The sequence below is a fragment of the Gossypium hirsutum genome, chromosome D11, assembly GCF_007990345.1.
Source record: "Gossypium hirsutum isolate 1008001.06 chromosome D11, Gossypium_hirsutum_v2.1, whole genome shotgun sequence".
In the NCBI taxonomy this organism is placed as follows: Eukaryota; Viridiplantae; Streptophyta; class Magnoliopsida; order Malvales; family Malvaceae; genus Gossypium; species Gossypium hirsutum.
This window is the reverse complement of record NC_053447.1, coordinates 65,782,562-65,800,341: the sequence shown is the minus strand read 5'-3', so window position 1 is coordinate 65,800,341 and position 17,780 is coordinate 65,782,562. Positions and strand designations below refer to the sequence as shown.

The 17,780-nt window shown below is 35.2% G+C and overlaps 2 pseudogenes; both read left to right on the top strand.

Moving 5' to 3' along the window:
* The first annotated feature begins 1,636 nt into the window (after positions 1 to 1,636).
* LOC107963670 (cytochrome b561, DM13 and DOMON domain-containing protein At5g54830-like) lies at positions 1,637 to 4,775 on the top strand (annotated as a pseudogene).
* Positions 4,776 to 15,059: 10,284 nt separating this feature from the next.
* LOC107954036 (cytochrome b561, DM13 and DOMON domain-containing protein At5g54830-like) lies at positions 15,060 to 17,431 on the top strand (annotated as a pseudogene).
* Positions 17,432 to 17,780: the final 349 nt, after the last annotated feature.

Below are 17,780 nucleotides of genomic sequence, written 5' to 3'. Positions count from 1 at the left end.
AGGTGTCAAGTTTGAGGGGCTAAATGCATATTTGAACATTATAATTATAATAAAATATAAGCACATATTATATTATTTAGATAAATATATATATAAATAATTATATTTTGTACGTTTTCACAATATATACTTTATATTTAATTATATGTGTTCGAGGATCAAATTGATAAAATTTGTAAGCATCGAAGACTAAATGTATTATTTATACTAATTAAAAAAAAAGGTTACATCATAACTTTCATTAACCATTTAATGAAGAGTGAGTAAAATAAAAATACTCTAAAATGTGAGTGACCAAAATAGAAATGATCTAAAACGATAGTGATAAAATTGAAAATTTTCATAGTTAGGTGACTAAAACATAAATACACTAATAATGGGGTGACTAATTCTACAGTTTACCCTTTTATATTTTATTATTAGGGTAAACTACACCACAAGTCACCCAACTATCTCCCCTTTTTCTTTTTTAGCTACCTAATTATGAATTTTTTTAATTTGATCACTCAACTAATTGAGATTTTTTTTTTGTTCATTTCTTTAAATCTCTATCGAGGGTAATGTGGTAGTTAAAAAATAAGTATAATTATAAATCTTGCTCTCAAATTTTACATCTTAAATTGATTTAGTCAAAATTATAAAATAATTAATTCTCAAATTTTATAAATAGTCTCAGATTCTTAAAATTTATTTTTCTCTTGTACTTCACCACGTGCCATTACCATCATTACCTCCACCTCCACCTTTCTCCCAAAAAAAACTTACCTTTCCTCTTTCTATTTCAACCTAATTTATTTGTTAAATAGTAGCACATATATTTAAATAGCTTAGGCTTCATCTATCTAAACACAAAATAAATTATAATACCTTAAATTTGAACATGATTGAAAAAAAGGGGTTTTTTTTTTTTTGAGAAAGGTGGAGGAGAGGGCAGAACTAGAGGCAATGGTGATAGTAGTAGCGGAGGAAGTGGAAAGAAAAGGTAAATTTTGATGATTATATTGAGATTATTTGTAAATTTTAAAAATTAATTTTAAAAATAATGACTAAATTAATAGAAAATATAAAAATTAAGAGTTAAATTTATTATTATATTAATTTTTAACTGTCATATCCTCTCATTAGAGATTTAACCCTACTTAACGGAAATTGGAAAAAAAAAATCTCAATCGGTTGGACTACAAAATTAAAAAATTTGAACTAGATTAAAAATTGACGGTTGAATGAGCAAAATTAAACAACTGATAGTTGAGAAGATAGTTGGGATTCTGGTTTCCTCTCTTCAGAAAAGCAGGAAAAAAAGTAAAATTATAAAACAATATCGAGACAAGTTGACGACTCGCTCCGGCTGCACCGAGTCACCACTCACCACCACCAGCCGCTCATTGGCTCTTTCCTTCTCTTTTAAACGTTCATTTTCCATCATCACCGAATTCGGATTCTCGAATCACCCGCGACCGGATTCGAATGTACAATTCCAAAATTTTCCTTCTAATCCTGCTCTTCCTAATCAATTCCATTGCCTCTTCCAAAGAGGATTTGGGTCAGAAATGCTCCAACACCAGCTCCCTAGTCGGGTTCGAATCGAACTTCACAATGGTCTGACACCAACTCCGTGGCCATCTCAAAATCTTTGATGGCTGCTCTTTCCAGGTCACCAGATTCGACATGTTATCCGGCTCATCCGACGTCATTTTTTGGGGCGCCGTCTCCCTCAAATTCTCTGACCTCACCAATTGGTTCCCCATCTCTGGTCAACGCCTCAATCAAACAACTTACAAAAACGCATCGTTTCCAGTCCAATTGCTCCCCGACATAACCTGGGACTAGTGTCACGGGGCTAGACCTTTCGTCTCGTGATCCGTGCGGCCTTAGGCGATTCGCTCGTCCAAACTCGCCCAAGTCAGCCTTTACTCAAATAAGGATTCCTTAAGAACTCCTTCAAGGCACCAACTCGTACAGCGGAAGCAAACTTATGCCAAAAGAGGCTTATAAAGAACAACAGAAAGGGACGCACACAAAGTGTTTGAGTAAATGCTCTCTATTCTCTTATTCACAAAGAATAATGAAACAATGAATGGAGTGAGTACAAATGAGGGGGAGGCTCTCTATTTATACTTGAGCTCCCCAAAAATCGACGGTCAAGATACAATTACATCGACGGACGAGATTAAAGGGTACCTACCATCAAATCTCTAAGAATATAATATCATATCTTCTAACATTACATATCTTAGATAAGATATGTAATCTTATAAAATAATATCTTATAAGATTCCATATCATATCTAAGATCTCTAAGATTATAATATCATATCTTTTAAGATCATGTTTCCATATTTGTAGATGGACCTTCAATCTCTTCAAGCAACGGGCCAGTCCGATTGGGCCAACCAGGCTTCAATCTGACAGGCTTCTCCAATATCTCCTTGAATCGGGCCAGTTCTCGTGGGCCAAATGATCCCCATCTGAGCAATAGACCTCCATCGGATGCATTTGGTGCGATGGTCACGGGCTTTGAACTGTGGCCCGTGACACTAGATCAACGATCTTTAAATCTAGGACATCGCCAGCACCTCGGACTTCGGCCATGTCACCCTCCCTCGAAACGGGTCGGATTCAATTTCGGACTCGGTGCATACAGTGTTTGATAACTGCAAGAACTTGTCGGATAATTATAGGGTCCGGTGGAACTTGAATGTGGAGGAAAACTGGATCAAGATCGGGTTAGAAGCGGCGGCGCCGATGACCTATTACATGGCATTTGGGTGGGCGAATTCGAATAGGACGAAGGAGCTGATGTCCAAAGCTGATGTTACGGTGGCAAGTTTTACTGAGGAAGGTAGGCCTTTTGTTGATGATTTTTACATTACGGCTTATAGTGAATGTAAGTTGAGTTCTAAAGATCAGACAGCTATAGGTGTTTGCCCTGATGTAGTTTATGAGAACTCGAAAAATGGCATGATGGTGAATAATACTAGGTTGGTTTATGGACATAGGAGAGATGGGGTTTCTTTAATTATGTTTAGGAAACCATTGAATTCGACAGATAAGAAGTATGATTTGCCTGTGTATCCTAATGAGGATATGAGTGTTATTTGGGCATTAGGGTTGATGAAACCACTGAATGAAAATCAGTCTCATTTTTTGCCCCAATTTCATGGGGTCTAGAGAAGGTTGCATAAGGACATTTGGTGCTTAATGTTTCAGAGAAGGTAGATGATTGTTTTGGGCCATTGGATGCTGATGATAATGAGGATCAAGAGTTGATTATTGTTGATACAGAAGTCCCCCTTGTTGCTACAACAGGGGAGGTGTTGCATTATCCAAATCCGCCAAGTCCGTCTAAGGTTTTGTATATTAATAATAAGTAAGCACCGATGTTGAGAGTGGAAAGAGGGGTTCCAGTTAAGTTTTTGGTGCAGGCAGGGCATGATGTTGCATTGTATATTACTTCAGATTCTCTAGGAGGGAATGCTATATTAAGGAATGCAACTGAGACTATTTATTCTGGAGGGCCAGAAGCAGAAGGAGTTGTAGCAAATCCTCACGAATTGATTTGGGTTCCCGATAGGAATACCCCCGATCAAGTGTATTATCAGTCCTTGTACCAAGAGAAGATGGGATGGAAGGTTCAAGTTTTTGATGGTGCCCTCACTAGTGTGCTTTTAGATGATCAAGTTACTTTCTTTTGGACGTTATCAGAAGATTCAATAACTATTGCTGCCCATGGTGTGAATAAGAGTGGCTATCTTGCAATAGGTTTCGGTAATGGGATGGTGAATAGCTATGCATATGTGGGCTGGATTGGCGATACTGGAAAAGGGCATTTAAATACATATTGGATTGATGGAAAGCATCCCTTGAACATCCATCCAACAAATGAGAATCTGACACATGTCAGGTGCAGGTCAGAAGATGGCATCATTACTTTGGAATTCAGGCGTCCATTAAAACCATCATGCAATCAAAATGATAAGCCAGAGTGCAAGAACATTGTTGATCCTACAACTCCTCTTAAAGTCATATGGGCAATGGGTTCAAAGTGGACTGATGAACATCTCAGTGAGAAATACATGCATACTGTCACGAGTCAAAGGCCTGTGTAAGTGCTGCTTATCCGTGGTTCTTCCGAGGCTGAGCAAGGTTTACAACCTGTCAAAGCTGTACATGGGTTTATACTGTTCCTCTCCTGGTGTATTTTGATTCCTGGTGGAATATTGGCTGCTAGATACCTAAAACATGTAAAGGGTGATGGATGGTACCAAATTCATATTTACCTACAATATTCAGGATTAGCAATTATCCTACTTGGTGTTCTTTTTGCAGTTGCCGAACTTCGCGGTTTCTATGTCAGCTCGTTACATGTTAAGCTTGGTATTGCTGCCATAGTTTTTGCCTCTCTGCAACCAATGAATGCATATCTCAGACCGGAGAAACCTGCTAATAGGGAGGACGCTTCCACAAAGAGATTAATTTGGGAGTATTTCCATGTAATTATCGGCAGAGTTGCCATTACTGTAGGAATTGCAGCACTTTTCACTGGAATGAAGCATTTAGGAGAAAGATATAGAGTAGAAAACGTCCACGATCTTAGCTGGGTATTAATAATATGGTTCTTGATTGCTGCATTGACTTGCAAGAGCCGACTCAATGGAAAGATTCAATTTGAATACAAGTTCACAAGTTCATATATAATTTTTATTAAAATTAAAAGGAAAGTTGATCCTCCAACTAGCAAGATTTTTGTACAACAATAAAGATGCAACCAAATACCCACATCGGGCCCTCTCCCTTTCACCAAATCAAATCATCTTAAAAAAAACGATGATTCCAAAGCACCATAACACCCCATCATCGTTAAATCATACTAATTCCATAAGACCCACAGCGGCTACATTTCTTTTATTTTCTGTTTCAACACTTACCATTTTACCTTGCTGCTGGGACCCCTTCCTTACCACAGACTCATGCATTCAAAGTAAAATAACTGTACATCAGCTTATTCTTGAAGATTTGCAAAAGACTAAATATGGAAGGGAGAGAGATGGATCCATCCTTTTGCTACTTGAAATTTACTCTTCATCCCACTGAATAATTCCAATATAAAATTATATCCTTAAGTTTTATAAATTCTAGTTTTCTAATTGATTAACCCATTCTATGCTTTCCAATTAATCAACCCTTCTAACAAGTTATTATTTTATATGTTCAATTGAATCCATCAGAGGTAAAATTTGTTGATGTGGATTTGGTTAATATATCCAAAGAATTTAATCTACTACTAAACTATTTGTCTAAATTCATGTTGAACGCCATTTTCTAAACAATTATTAAAAGAGAAAATATTTGGTAATAGTGAAAATATTATTATTGGATGAGACGTATAACTGGAAATTAATTTATTATTGTGGATAAATAATATATATTTTTCAGTAAATCAGACTGATATTGTTGTGGATATATTAAATAAACATTGCTTTATCCATAAAACAAGCATAGCATTTGTTGTTAATAAATTTTATCACAAAGAAAAAAATAAGTAATGTATTGTTGAATAGTGAATAATGGTGTAGACATGCAGTCTTGCATTACTTGTCAAAGGCTTAACATCACTGGAACAAAACAAATGAGATCAACACAAGACAAAACACATCCAAACAAACAATACACCAAAATGAGAGGAAGACAGAGATAGAAAGAGAGAGGGCAGAAGATTCCTTCTTGGTATGCATTACTACAAATTACACAGACTTTGACTTACACAATTTTCATCCTCGCCCTACCACCCACGTGGGTCTCAAACCCACCTAATCCTCGCTATATTTGCCTTACGACCCACTTCATATGATATATTTATAAGTATCAGTTAAATAAATATAAACTAATTTTTTGTGACAAAAGTATAAAATATATATCCTCCAGACTCCCACCACATATGTGACATTATTCTAACTGTCACTATTTACTATTTAAAAAAAAGTTAAGTCGTTACGACCTTTAATCGGTAAATAAGATATAGTTTCAAGTTTAAAAATTCAAAAAATAAAGTCATTACATAATATCAAAATACAAACAATATCTCAAATACATCATAAATATCTTCAAATGCAACACAAGAGCAAAAATTAAATACTATTAAAATAATTATTAAAATATTTTTTTTATAAATGTTTATTTTTTAAATATGTTTATTATATTATGTAGGATGGGATGGGGTAGGTGGGGATGAGGTAGGTACAAGGTCATACTCACGCCTACCCCACCACTCACAACGGGTTTAATTTTTGTCCCCATCCCACTGTCAATTGAGCACGAAGTAGGGCGGGACCCACAAAACTTTCCCCACTAGCATCCCTAAGTGATTCTACTTAAATTTTGATCTTTCTAATTTAAAAGCAATTCCTAATAAACCGAAAGATTCAATTTAAGTATAACATCACAAATTTTCTTCTTTAACTAATTTGAAAAAACATTATTATAACAAGTTAGGTGAAATCGAAGGGAATTTATTGCTTGATAAACTCAGAAAGAAAAAGGCATGGATTAGATTAGAGTAATTATTTTATGAAATTATAGACATCACCATAGCCATATATTATTATTATTTAATTGGATAAAACTATTTAATTACAATTTTGAAATTAAAAGTGAAGATTTCTCAAAATTAGATGAATGTTATGCAAACGAGATCAAAGAAGGTTATAATTTAAGGTTGCCAATGTGACCGTAAAATCTATTCCATCTCAAGACTACAGATTTCCTAATCTATTAGATAGATGCTATGCTACTTACCTATCAGATTTTCTACACAAAGATTAACTTTGTAATTTCCGATATTTATAAGAATGAAAGGCCTTTGATTGGATATAAAAATTATTCCATAAATTGTGCTCTTATAAAGTAAAATTGTTAGGATATCTTTAATATGTAGGTTTAAAATTTTAAACCAAATTGATTTACGGTTCTAATTTTGTAATTTTTTTATTTTCATAGTAAAGGTGGATCAGCAAAAATTTTTATTATTACTTATACTAAAAGGCGAGAATATATGGAAATCTTTCATATTTCTGATTATTATGTAATTTAGAATACACCAACAAGATTCCCAATGGAAATTTATGATATTTTTAAAAACTTATGGAAATATATATTATTCTGCTTTAATTAATGCAACAATATAATGATATATAGTGTACGAAATGGCTAAAATTGCTGCAAACTTTTGACTCGCGGTAGAAGAAACATGCTTAATTACTTAGTTACATTAAAAAATACGTAAAAACTTTGCTTTATATAATATATATGAAATAAACAAAGTTTTGGACCGAAATGATAGATTAAAATTTTAAATGCAAGGCAACTATAATTATATTGTTAATTAAATTTAATAGCTAGATTGTTAAATTCAAGATTGTCAAAAATAATTATTTGAGGATGGTCCACAAAAAGCTTAATTTGATCTATCTGAATATTACAAAGTTTCTATTACTTGTTGGCAACATAGGTCCATCGAAGCAACTGCGACTTAGCCGTGCAGAACAAGTAAGAGATGAGAACTACAGGCATGCCTTCAAAACTAGAAATTTAGATTTTATAGAAAAAAGGTCTTCTCATCTGGGTATTTATTTTGTTAGACATTACAATCAAAGTTGAGGATCACGATCAAACATGTTGCAATCATAAGACTCTAAATCAAACCGTGTCACTCACTCTCTTCAGCTGGTCCCCAATACTTGTCTTTGTTGTTTTGATGCCTTACAATTGGTATTTGGACTTTTAAACCAATGAAAGATCAACAAAGTTCCCCCCATTTAGAGGGGTACTGACTTAGTAGTACTTGGGATGATAGGGAACAAGCATGACCCTCGAAACCTCTTCGCAACCAAAAGCATGACCCTCGAAACCTCTTCGCAACCAAACCAACTGATCTGTTTTTATTTCTAGTTGTAATTTAATCGGTATTACTGCCACTGATTTGAATTTGATAAAAATGAGTCTCGCAGACACCATCCAAGTCCAGCCCCACTCTGGGACAATAACTTCCATGGATATTTACCCATTGAGTAATTTAATTTGCCAACAAATTTTGATCTCACTAAACATCGAAGCTTGTTTCCGAACACCATCAAACTCACTTGTTTTATCCCATCAACTTTGAGCAATTTGTCAAAAACTAGAATCAAACAATCTCAAAGGATAGATTCCTACAACATTTGTAATAATTTTTTGTTTAACAATTTTTATCACAAAGAAAAAAGAATAGAGTAATCTCTAATGACATTAAATAAAATGATATTTGAGAAAAGGAACATGCAATGAATGTATTATTGTTTGGTTTTGAATATTGGGATAAGAAATGTAAAAAGTTAATAAAGATGTGGTTGATATTTGTCTAAATATGACAAAGTTTCTATTACTTATCTTTTCAATTCATGTTTTCAATGTAGGTCCATCCAACTAACAGCGACTCAGCCTTACATAACTAGAGATGAGAACCACAGGCATGTAATCCAAACTAGAAATTCAATTTTATAGCTAAGGAAAAGAAGAAAATTTAAGTCTTTTCCTCTCAATATTTATTTAATCAGAGATTACAAAATAGTTTCAATCAAACATGTTATAATAATTAGACTAAATCAAATAGTGTCACTCACTATCATCTACTTGCCACCAATACTTGTCGTTGTTTTTTATGTCCTGTAATTGATATCTGGACTTTTAAACCAAGGAGAAAGTTTCCCGTCCGTCAATTTCGCCTTTATTATATTTCAAAATGAAAAAAAAAAACAACATAAAAATCGTATCTCATTTTCCAATTGCCAATTGGAATTTGTGATCATCTCGCACTTGGATTGCAAGAAAAACTGTAAATAATAAGCTACGGGAAAATGAGGTGATTTTTTTTTTGTGTGTGTGTTTTAATATAATGTAGATTAAAAAATTATTTTATTAATTTGTGTCTTTAAAATTCTTTTTCTGTCTTTTTTTTTCCCCTCAAAGCTACGGGAGTCGCCACCAATTTTTTTAATGAGGTGTGATCGGATCACCTCACAATTTAATCATTTTAATAAATAGTTTGATTTATTAAAACATTATTTTTCGGTCTACAAAAAACCAAAAAATAGGTTCTGGAGTCGGTTACGCACGAGGAGGGATCAGTACCCTCAATGCGCCCAAAATTGGTACCTAGCTTTTTAATTAGTTTCTTAATATAAAAAATGAGCAAAGATTTTAAAATACGATCCTTGTATTTAAAAAAAATGTATAAAACAAATTACCCGTTAAGACCCTCTCATTTTGGAGAGAGAAAATATCAAACCCAATGAGTTAGGGCATGATATTTCACCTCCTCAAAAATGAGCTTGTCCTAAAACAACTCTTGTAATAAAATTTAAAAGGATATTCAATTGTTTAATTCAGTTGAAGAAATCGCAGCCCAATATGTTAGGGCACAATTTCTCAAAATTTCAAACATTGAATATTGCCTTTATTATTTTTTAGAAAAATCCTCATCTCGGGAAAACTACATGTCATATCCAATGCATTAGGACACAATGTATCGAATTCCCGATACGAGAATATATGCCGAAAAATTTACTTATTTGAAAGACACTCGATTATCTCGAATTTAGAAAAACATCGTACTCCGTAAGTTAGAATATGATTTTCTTAATTCTCGAGATTATTTTAAAAAAATTTGTTAAAAAAAATCGTTTATTTGAATATACCGAGAAAATCGAAACCCCGTAAGTTAGGGTACGATCTTTTCAAATCAAAATACGAAATTTTAATTATTTTAAAGTCGCAATTCATGCATCAAAATAGAATTAATCTAACGCGAAATGGTAGAAATAAAACATGGTATTAATATGCGTAACAAAACAATAATGAATACGATAATGTAAAAATAATACGAGCAATAGCAACAAAATAAGATAAATAAAAGGACAAATCAATATCATACAAAATAACAAGTATATAAGCAAATAAAATTAAAACATTCTTTCAAAATAATAATGAAAACGTAAATAAATAAATAAAGAAGATGAATAAAATTATAAAAATGTAAAAAGATATATATGTATGTATATATATGCATATAAAAATTATAAAATATAAAAAAATATATAAGTATGTATATGTATTCATGAAAATATAATATATATATATATGTAGATATGTAGATATGTATATAAAATATAAATATATATATCTATATATATACACGTGTACATAGATATAGATAATATGAAAAAGTATGTACGCATATATATAACTAAATTTGAAATTAAATTAAAAAAAAAAGTATGAATGAGAAAATAATTATAATAATAAGGTAAGTAATAATAATAAACGCAATAATGGTAATAGTAATATTAAAAATAATAATAATGGTAAAAATAATGATAACACCATTAAAATTAATTAATTAATTTAATAGCAAAAAGTAACAAAAAGGACTGATTTGAACTTAAAACAGAACTTTGGGGGGGCAAATCTGCAAATAAATAAAAATAGGGGACCTTTCTGAATGCGCGCATAACATGGAGGGACTAAAAGGGCAATTTTCCCTTCTCCTCCAAAACGGCGTCGTCTAGCGAGGACCAAATTGAAATCGCTGAAAACGCGGGGTAAAATTAAAAAAAATAAAAAAAAACCTAATTTAAAAAAATTAAAAAACGGAAGGGATGAAGGCGCAATTATCCCTTCCGCTAAAAAAACACGCGGATCCTGCCTGGGTCGGGTCGATTTCGGGTCGACCTCCCCAAAACGACGCCGTTTTGGCGCCTAGGGAGGTTAGATGAAATGGCGCTGTTTTAAGGGGCTGTTTAAGCCCAATTTTTATTAAAAAAATTCATTTCTACCACCATTTAAAAAATTTTAAAAAACTTCCTCTTTTTCTTTCAAAACCTTTCCCCTCCCCCGGCCATGGTCACCACCAGCGAACGGCCGCGCCGCCGCAGGCGGTGGTCGGAGCTAGGCAAAGATTGGGTTTTTTAACCCCGTTCCAAATCCTTGTTAGAAACCCAATTCTCTTGACCCAAAAGGCCGAATAGATGGGATCTTTCACACCCTTTTCGATCCGATTCCAATGCCAAAAGAAGGCCTCCGGCAATAGGCTTTCAGAACCGATAGGTACCCCTTCCCTTTTTTCTTTTATTTCGTTTTTTGTTGAGATAGTTCCATATATAAAAAAATAGTAAACAAACATAAAAAATGAACAAGAACACGAAGAGAAAAAAAATAAAATAAAATAAAATAAAAGATCTAAACACCTTTTAAGACTTTTTCTGCTATTTTGATTCACTGGTGCTGGTAAAAAAATAAAAAGATAAAGTTCGGGCTTTTATAGCCGAATCGAAAACTGTTTGCTTCTTCTTTTTTGTCCGTTTCCATGTTGTTTTTTATTGCATTTGTTGTTGCGTGTTATTCTCTGTTTTGTAGGTGCCAGAGGCCTGCTGTGATGGTTGCAGAGGCGGTGCAGGCAGGCTAGCGGCTAGGGGTCAGAAGACCTAGGTGCGGTGCACCTAGGGTATTTTTTTTACTATTCATTTTTCTGATTCTGTTGGGCTAGGGTTGTTAGGTTTAGTTTGGGCTGTTTGGGCCAGTTGTAAAATGGGCTGCTAATTAGTTTAGGTTTTGTTTTCATTTTGTGTTTGGTTTTGTTTGGGTCATATTGGGCCCCGGGCAAAAATGGGTCACTACAGTTGCCCCTCTTTGCTCATTGTTGTGTAACGAGAACGGAGCAAAGACTTCAAAAAGGACCAATTTTGCCCGGTCTCACCAGATCTTGACTTACTTTGATGCTTTTCTTCTTAAGGTAGCTTCATTCCAATTCACTACATATTCAGAGGTATAGGAAGTGTTGTTTCAATCTACTATACTGCAACTGCTCCACTGCACTTCAGGGAGATAATGTTTGCTATGATCTGCTCTATGCAACTTTAGAGAGATAAGATATGCAATTTTTAGTCTGCTACACTGAAACCTCAGTGATATAAGACTTGTAGCTTCAACTTGATTTACTGCATCTTTAAGAAAATAAAGTCTGATGCGATATGCTCTACTGCAACTTCAGAGAGATAAGATCCATCATTTTAATCCGCTCCACTGCAAATTCAGAGAGATAGGATTGGTTTCTTTTGTATACTCTACTATAACTTCAGAGAAATAAGATCTGTGGCTCCACCGCAACTTCAGGGAGATAGGATTAGTTTCTTTCAACCTACTCTACTGCAACTTCAGAGAGAAAAGGTTTTTGGCTTTAATCTGCTCCACTGCAACTTTAGAGATATAAGATTTGTAGTCTGGCTTCAATTAGAGATAAGATTTGTTGTCTTTAGTCTTTAATGCCAAGGAGATACAATTCGTTGCCTTCAGCTTTAATATGCTTCGCTGCAATGCCAGGGAAACAAGATTCACTACCTTTAGCTTTAATCTATTCCACTGTAATGCCAAGGAGATAGGATTCACCACCTTCAGCTTTAATCTATTCCACTGCAATGCCAGGGAAACAAGATTTGCTACCTTTAGCTTTAATCTGTTCCATTGCAAAGCCAAGGAGATAGGATTCACTGCCTTCAGCTTTAATCCGCTATACTTCAGCTTTAATCTATTCCACTGCAATGCCAGGGAAACAAGATTCGCTACCTTTAGCTTTAATCTGTTCCACTGCAAAGCCAGGGAAATAAGATTCGCTACCTTCAGTCTGCTCCACTGCAACTTCAGGGAGAAAAGATTTTTGGTTTCACCGATCTGTTCTCTGGGGAACATGACCTGTAGAATCCCTCTCAGAGGCCTATTTATGCCTAGTGATTAGAATATTATGATCGGAATATTTGGAGCCCAATATTACTCATATTACTAGTCAAAGGCTTAACATCACTGGAACAAAACCTATAGAATCCATTTCATGGGCCTATTTATGCCTAGTGATTAGAATAGTATGATCGGAACGAATCAAAATCTCCTAACTAAATGTGCATGCATGAATGCAAAATGTCATGAAAATGATTCCTCAATGTTTGAGTTGTTATTGCTCATTGTTCAATAAGGTTTTATTGCCAACATGTCAGAATGCTATCTTTTCCGGTTGGTAATGCTCATATCTTACTTAACCGGATTGCCCCCACTGTAATTTTCAAGGTTTAATTCACTGTACCTTTGGGACATAAAATTTGAACTGTCTTCCTCCCATTGAGTATAAGATCTGGCTTTCTTAATCCTCTCCCACTGTAATTCAAGGATATAGGATTTGAATCTCTTTGGTCTCCTACACCATTCTCAGGGTGTCGTACCAAATGTTTATGCTCAACTGTAGAACTTTCTCTTCCGAGAAACCTCTTTTTATCACTCGGTGATCATTGAAGCTTGTCACCAACATGACATCTTGTCGTTTTTTTTCAATCAATATTTTGACAATAAAATTCGAATGGGTAGTCTTAATTTAGACTTTTCCTCCTTAGACATTTCAACCTTTAAACTTGGTGTGTTCTAAACAATAGTCCTGTTTCAAGTTCCTATATTATTTAGAAACTTCTAGAGTAATATGCAAAACTTCTTTTGCTTGAATATTCAATCCATTAATTGTTATTCTAATGTAACATGCTTACAAAAAGACCATAACAATGGATAAAATAGAATTGATTTGGGAGCATGGCTCGAAATTAATAAATTATCAAGGATAGTAAGAATAAAAGAGGAATTGATTGGGAACACGTATCTTGAAAAAGAATAAAGTATTCCAAGATAGCAAATTCAATATAAATAGTATCAAGATTAGGTGCCCCAGATATCGTAGCTTGAACTTATGTATACAAACTCTTTGAAAGACCATTCTGAGTTTAACATGTGTTTAGGAGATCTACAGGACTTTGTCGATGCCCCAAGATGTCGTCTACCCTTTCTTATTGATTCAGGTATAGCAAGATCACCACATGCTCCAATCTGATTAAAATTTGAGTTGCTCTGATCCCTTCATGCCCCATTTTTATCCAAAACTTGAGCCACCCGTTGCGGGTTTTCAACTCAAATCCCTTTTGGTCTCAAGGCGCCCTTTGCTGGTTTTCACCTTGGCCTTTCCTTTTTCTTTTTCTATTCTTTTCTTCTTCTCTCTCTTTTTTGAAATATTTTTTGATTTAATCTGAACTCATAGGATTAGGCATGTCCTTGTTATCCCTTCTGATCAAAATCAACACTTTTCTATATAAGACCTTCCATATAAGGTCCTTCCGAGTTTGACATCCACTTTCTTATGAAGTTCTTTTTGTATGGGAAGAATCTTCTTCGTTACTAGATCTCTCTCATGGAATTCTTTGGGGCAAACTTTTTTAGTGAGCTTGCATAATTTGCTTTTGGTATATTTGACCATGACAGATAACTTTGAACACTCCTCTTCAATCGAGATTAGATCCACAAAAAGTTCCAATGAAAGAATCTCGACTTCAATGGGTAAAAAATTGCAATAAGCCAAAGAGAAAGATGTTGCCCCGGTAGAGGTTCACTTTTTTTTTACCTCCACTGTACTGTTCACTTTGGGGCGATATGGTGTTAATCTTGAACAGACAGCCAACTTTTGATATCGTGCTGTTGTTCAAATTTAGTACATTGTTGGATATGATCCTTTTTGGCATTTCATACCGACATATGATTTTTTCAAAAATTTGCTGACAGTCGACTTTGTGATATTAGCATATGAAGCAGCTTCCACCCACTTAGTGAAGTAATCGACGGCTGCAAAGATGAATTCTTGACCGCTAGAAGCTTTTGCCAAAATCAGCCTAATGACATCCATGCCCCACATAGAGAAAAGCCATGGACTCCATTGATTCTTTGTAAGGTAGGATCTGTTTTTCATCTTGTTCTACCATCCTTAACAAGTCCGGAGATGGGCTACAATCTATGTCATTTTCAAAGTCATGAGATCCCTCTAAACACATGTCTCGCTCAAAAGGAGATTCTGAGTCTGTAGCAGCGTCACTCATGTCGTTGATATTCAAGGACCTATTGTAGGTACCCAAGAATATGCAAAGAATGTATAAATTTATGAATAATTATTTGACATGTTATCTGGCTCATCTGACGTCGTTTTTTGGGGTGCCGTCTCCCTCAACTTCTCTGACCTCACCAGCGGGTTCCCTATCTCCGATCAACGCCTCAATCAAATAGCTTACAAAAATGCATCATTTTCAGTCCAATTGCTCCCCGACATAACCTGGGACCAGATCAACGTTCTTTCAATCTGGGACATCGCCAGCACCTCAGACTTCGGCCATGTCACCCTCCCTCGAAACGAGTCAGATTCGGTTTCAAACATGGTGTATACAGTGTTTGATAACTGTAAGAATTTTTCGAATAATTATAGGGTCCGGTGGAACTTGAATGTGGAGGAAAATTGGATCGAGATCGGGTTAGAAGCAGGGGCGCCGACGACCTATTACATGGCATTTGGGTGGGCGAATCTGAATAGGACGAATGAGCTGATGTCCGAAGCTGATGTTACGGTGGCAAGTTTTACAGAGGAAGGTAGGCCTTTTGTTGATGATTTTTACATTACGGCTTATAGTGAATGTAAGTTGAGTTCTAAAGATCGTACAGCTATAGGTGTTTTCCCTGATGTAGTTTATGAGAACTCGAAAAATGGCATAATGGTGAATAATACTATGTTGGTTTATGGACATAGGAGAGATGGGGTTTCTTTAATTATGTTTAGGAAACCATTGAATTCGACAAATAAGAAGTATGATTTGCCTGTGTATCCTAATGAGGATCTGAGGGTTATTTAGGCATTAGGGTTGATGAAACCACCGAATGAAAATCGGTCTCATTTTTTGCCCCAATTTCATGGGGGTCCAGAGAAGGTTGGATAAGGACATTTGGTGCTTCATGTTTCAGAGAAGGTAGATGATTGTTTCGGGCCATTGGATGCTAATGATACTGAGGATCAATAGTTGATTATTGCTGATATAGAAGTCTCCCTTGTTGCTACAACAGGGGAGGTGTTGCATTATCCAAATCCACCAAGTCTGACTAAGGTTTTGTGTATTAATAATAAGTAAGCACCGGTGTTGAGAGTGGAAAGAGAGGTTCCAGTTAAGTTTTTGGTGCAAGTAGGGCATGATGTTGCATTGTATATTACTTCAGATTCTCTAGGTGGGAATGCTACATTAAGGAATGCAACTGAGACTATTTATTCTGGAGAGCCAGAAGCGGAAGGAGTTGTAGCAAATCCTCACGAATTGATTTCGGTTCCTGATAGGAATACCCCCGATCAAGTGTATTATCAATCCTTGTACCAAGAGAAGATGGGATGGAAAGTTCAAGATTTTGATGGTGCCCTGTCTGATATGTATAACACTAGTGTGCATTTAGATGATCAAGTTACTTTCTTTTGGACGTTATCAGAAGATTCAATAACTATTGCTGCCCTTGGTGTGAATAAGAGTGGCTATCTTGCAATAGGTTTCGGTAATGGGATGGTGAATAGCTATGCATATGTGGGCTGGATTGGTGATACTGGAAAATGGCATTTAAATACATATTGCATTCATGGAAAGTATCCCTTGAACATCCATCCAACAAATGAGAATCTGACACACGTCAGGTGCAGGTCAGAAGATGGCATCATTACTTTGGAATTCACACGTCCATTAAAACCATCATGCAATCAAAATGATAAGCCAGAGTGCAAGAACATTTTCATCCTACAACTCCTCTTAAAGTCATATGGGCAATGGGTTCAAAGTGGACTGATGAACATCTCAGTGAGAAAAACATGCATACTGTCAGTGCAAGTGCTGCTTATCTGTGGTTCTTCCGAGGCTGAGCAAGGTTTACAACCTGTCAAAGCTGTACATGGGTTTATGCTGTTCCTCTCCTGGGGTATTTTGATTCCTGGTGGAATATTGGCTGCTAGATACCTAAAACATGTAAAGGGTGATGGATGGTACCAAAATCATATTTACCTACAATATTCAGGATTAGCAATTATTATACTTGGTGTTCTTTTTGCAGTTGCCGAACTTCGGGGTTTCTATGTCAGCTCGTTACATGTTCAGCTTGGTATTGTTGCCATAGTTTCTGCCTCTGTGCAACCAATGAATGCATATCTCAGATCGGAGAAACCTGCTAATGGGGAGGACGCTTCCACAAAGAGATTAATTAATTTGGGAGTATTTCCATGTAATTATCGGCAAAGGTGCCATTCCCGTAGGAATTGCAGCACTTTTCACTGGAATGAAGCATTTAGGAGAAAGATATAGAGTAGAAAACGTCCACGATCTTAGCTGGGTATTAATAATATGGTTCATGATTGCTGCATTGACTTGCAAGAGCGACTCAATGGAAAGATTCAATTTGAATACAAGTTCACAAGTTCATATATAATTTTTATTAAAATTAAAAGGAAAGTTGATCCTCCAACTAGCAAGATTTTTGTACAACAATAATGTTAAGTTTAGTTCCCATGCAAAGGTGGCCATGCACGACATGCAAAGGTGGTCATGCTTCTGGAATCGCAGCAGGCAGTGGTGCCATGGTGTGCAGCAAGCTGAAGCTATCCATTTAGTTTCCTTAATTGAATGTTTTGTATTTAGTTAGGATCAAACTTAGTTGGTAGCTGCATTTTGATGTAATTAGGTGCTGAATGACAAGTTTAGGTAGAAGCTTTTTGTTTTTCAATCAAGTTTACCAAGTTACTAGGCAATTTAGTGGTGTTAGGTATGTTATTAGGTGATTACTTGTTTGTTTTACTTGTTGACTGATATATGTAATGGCTT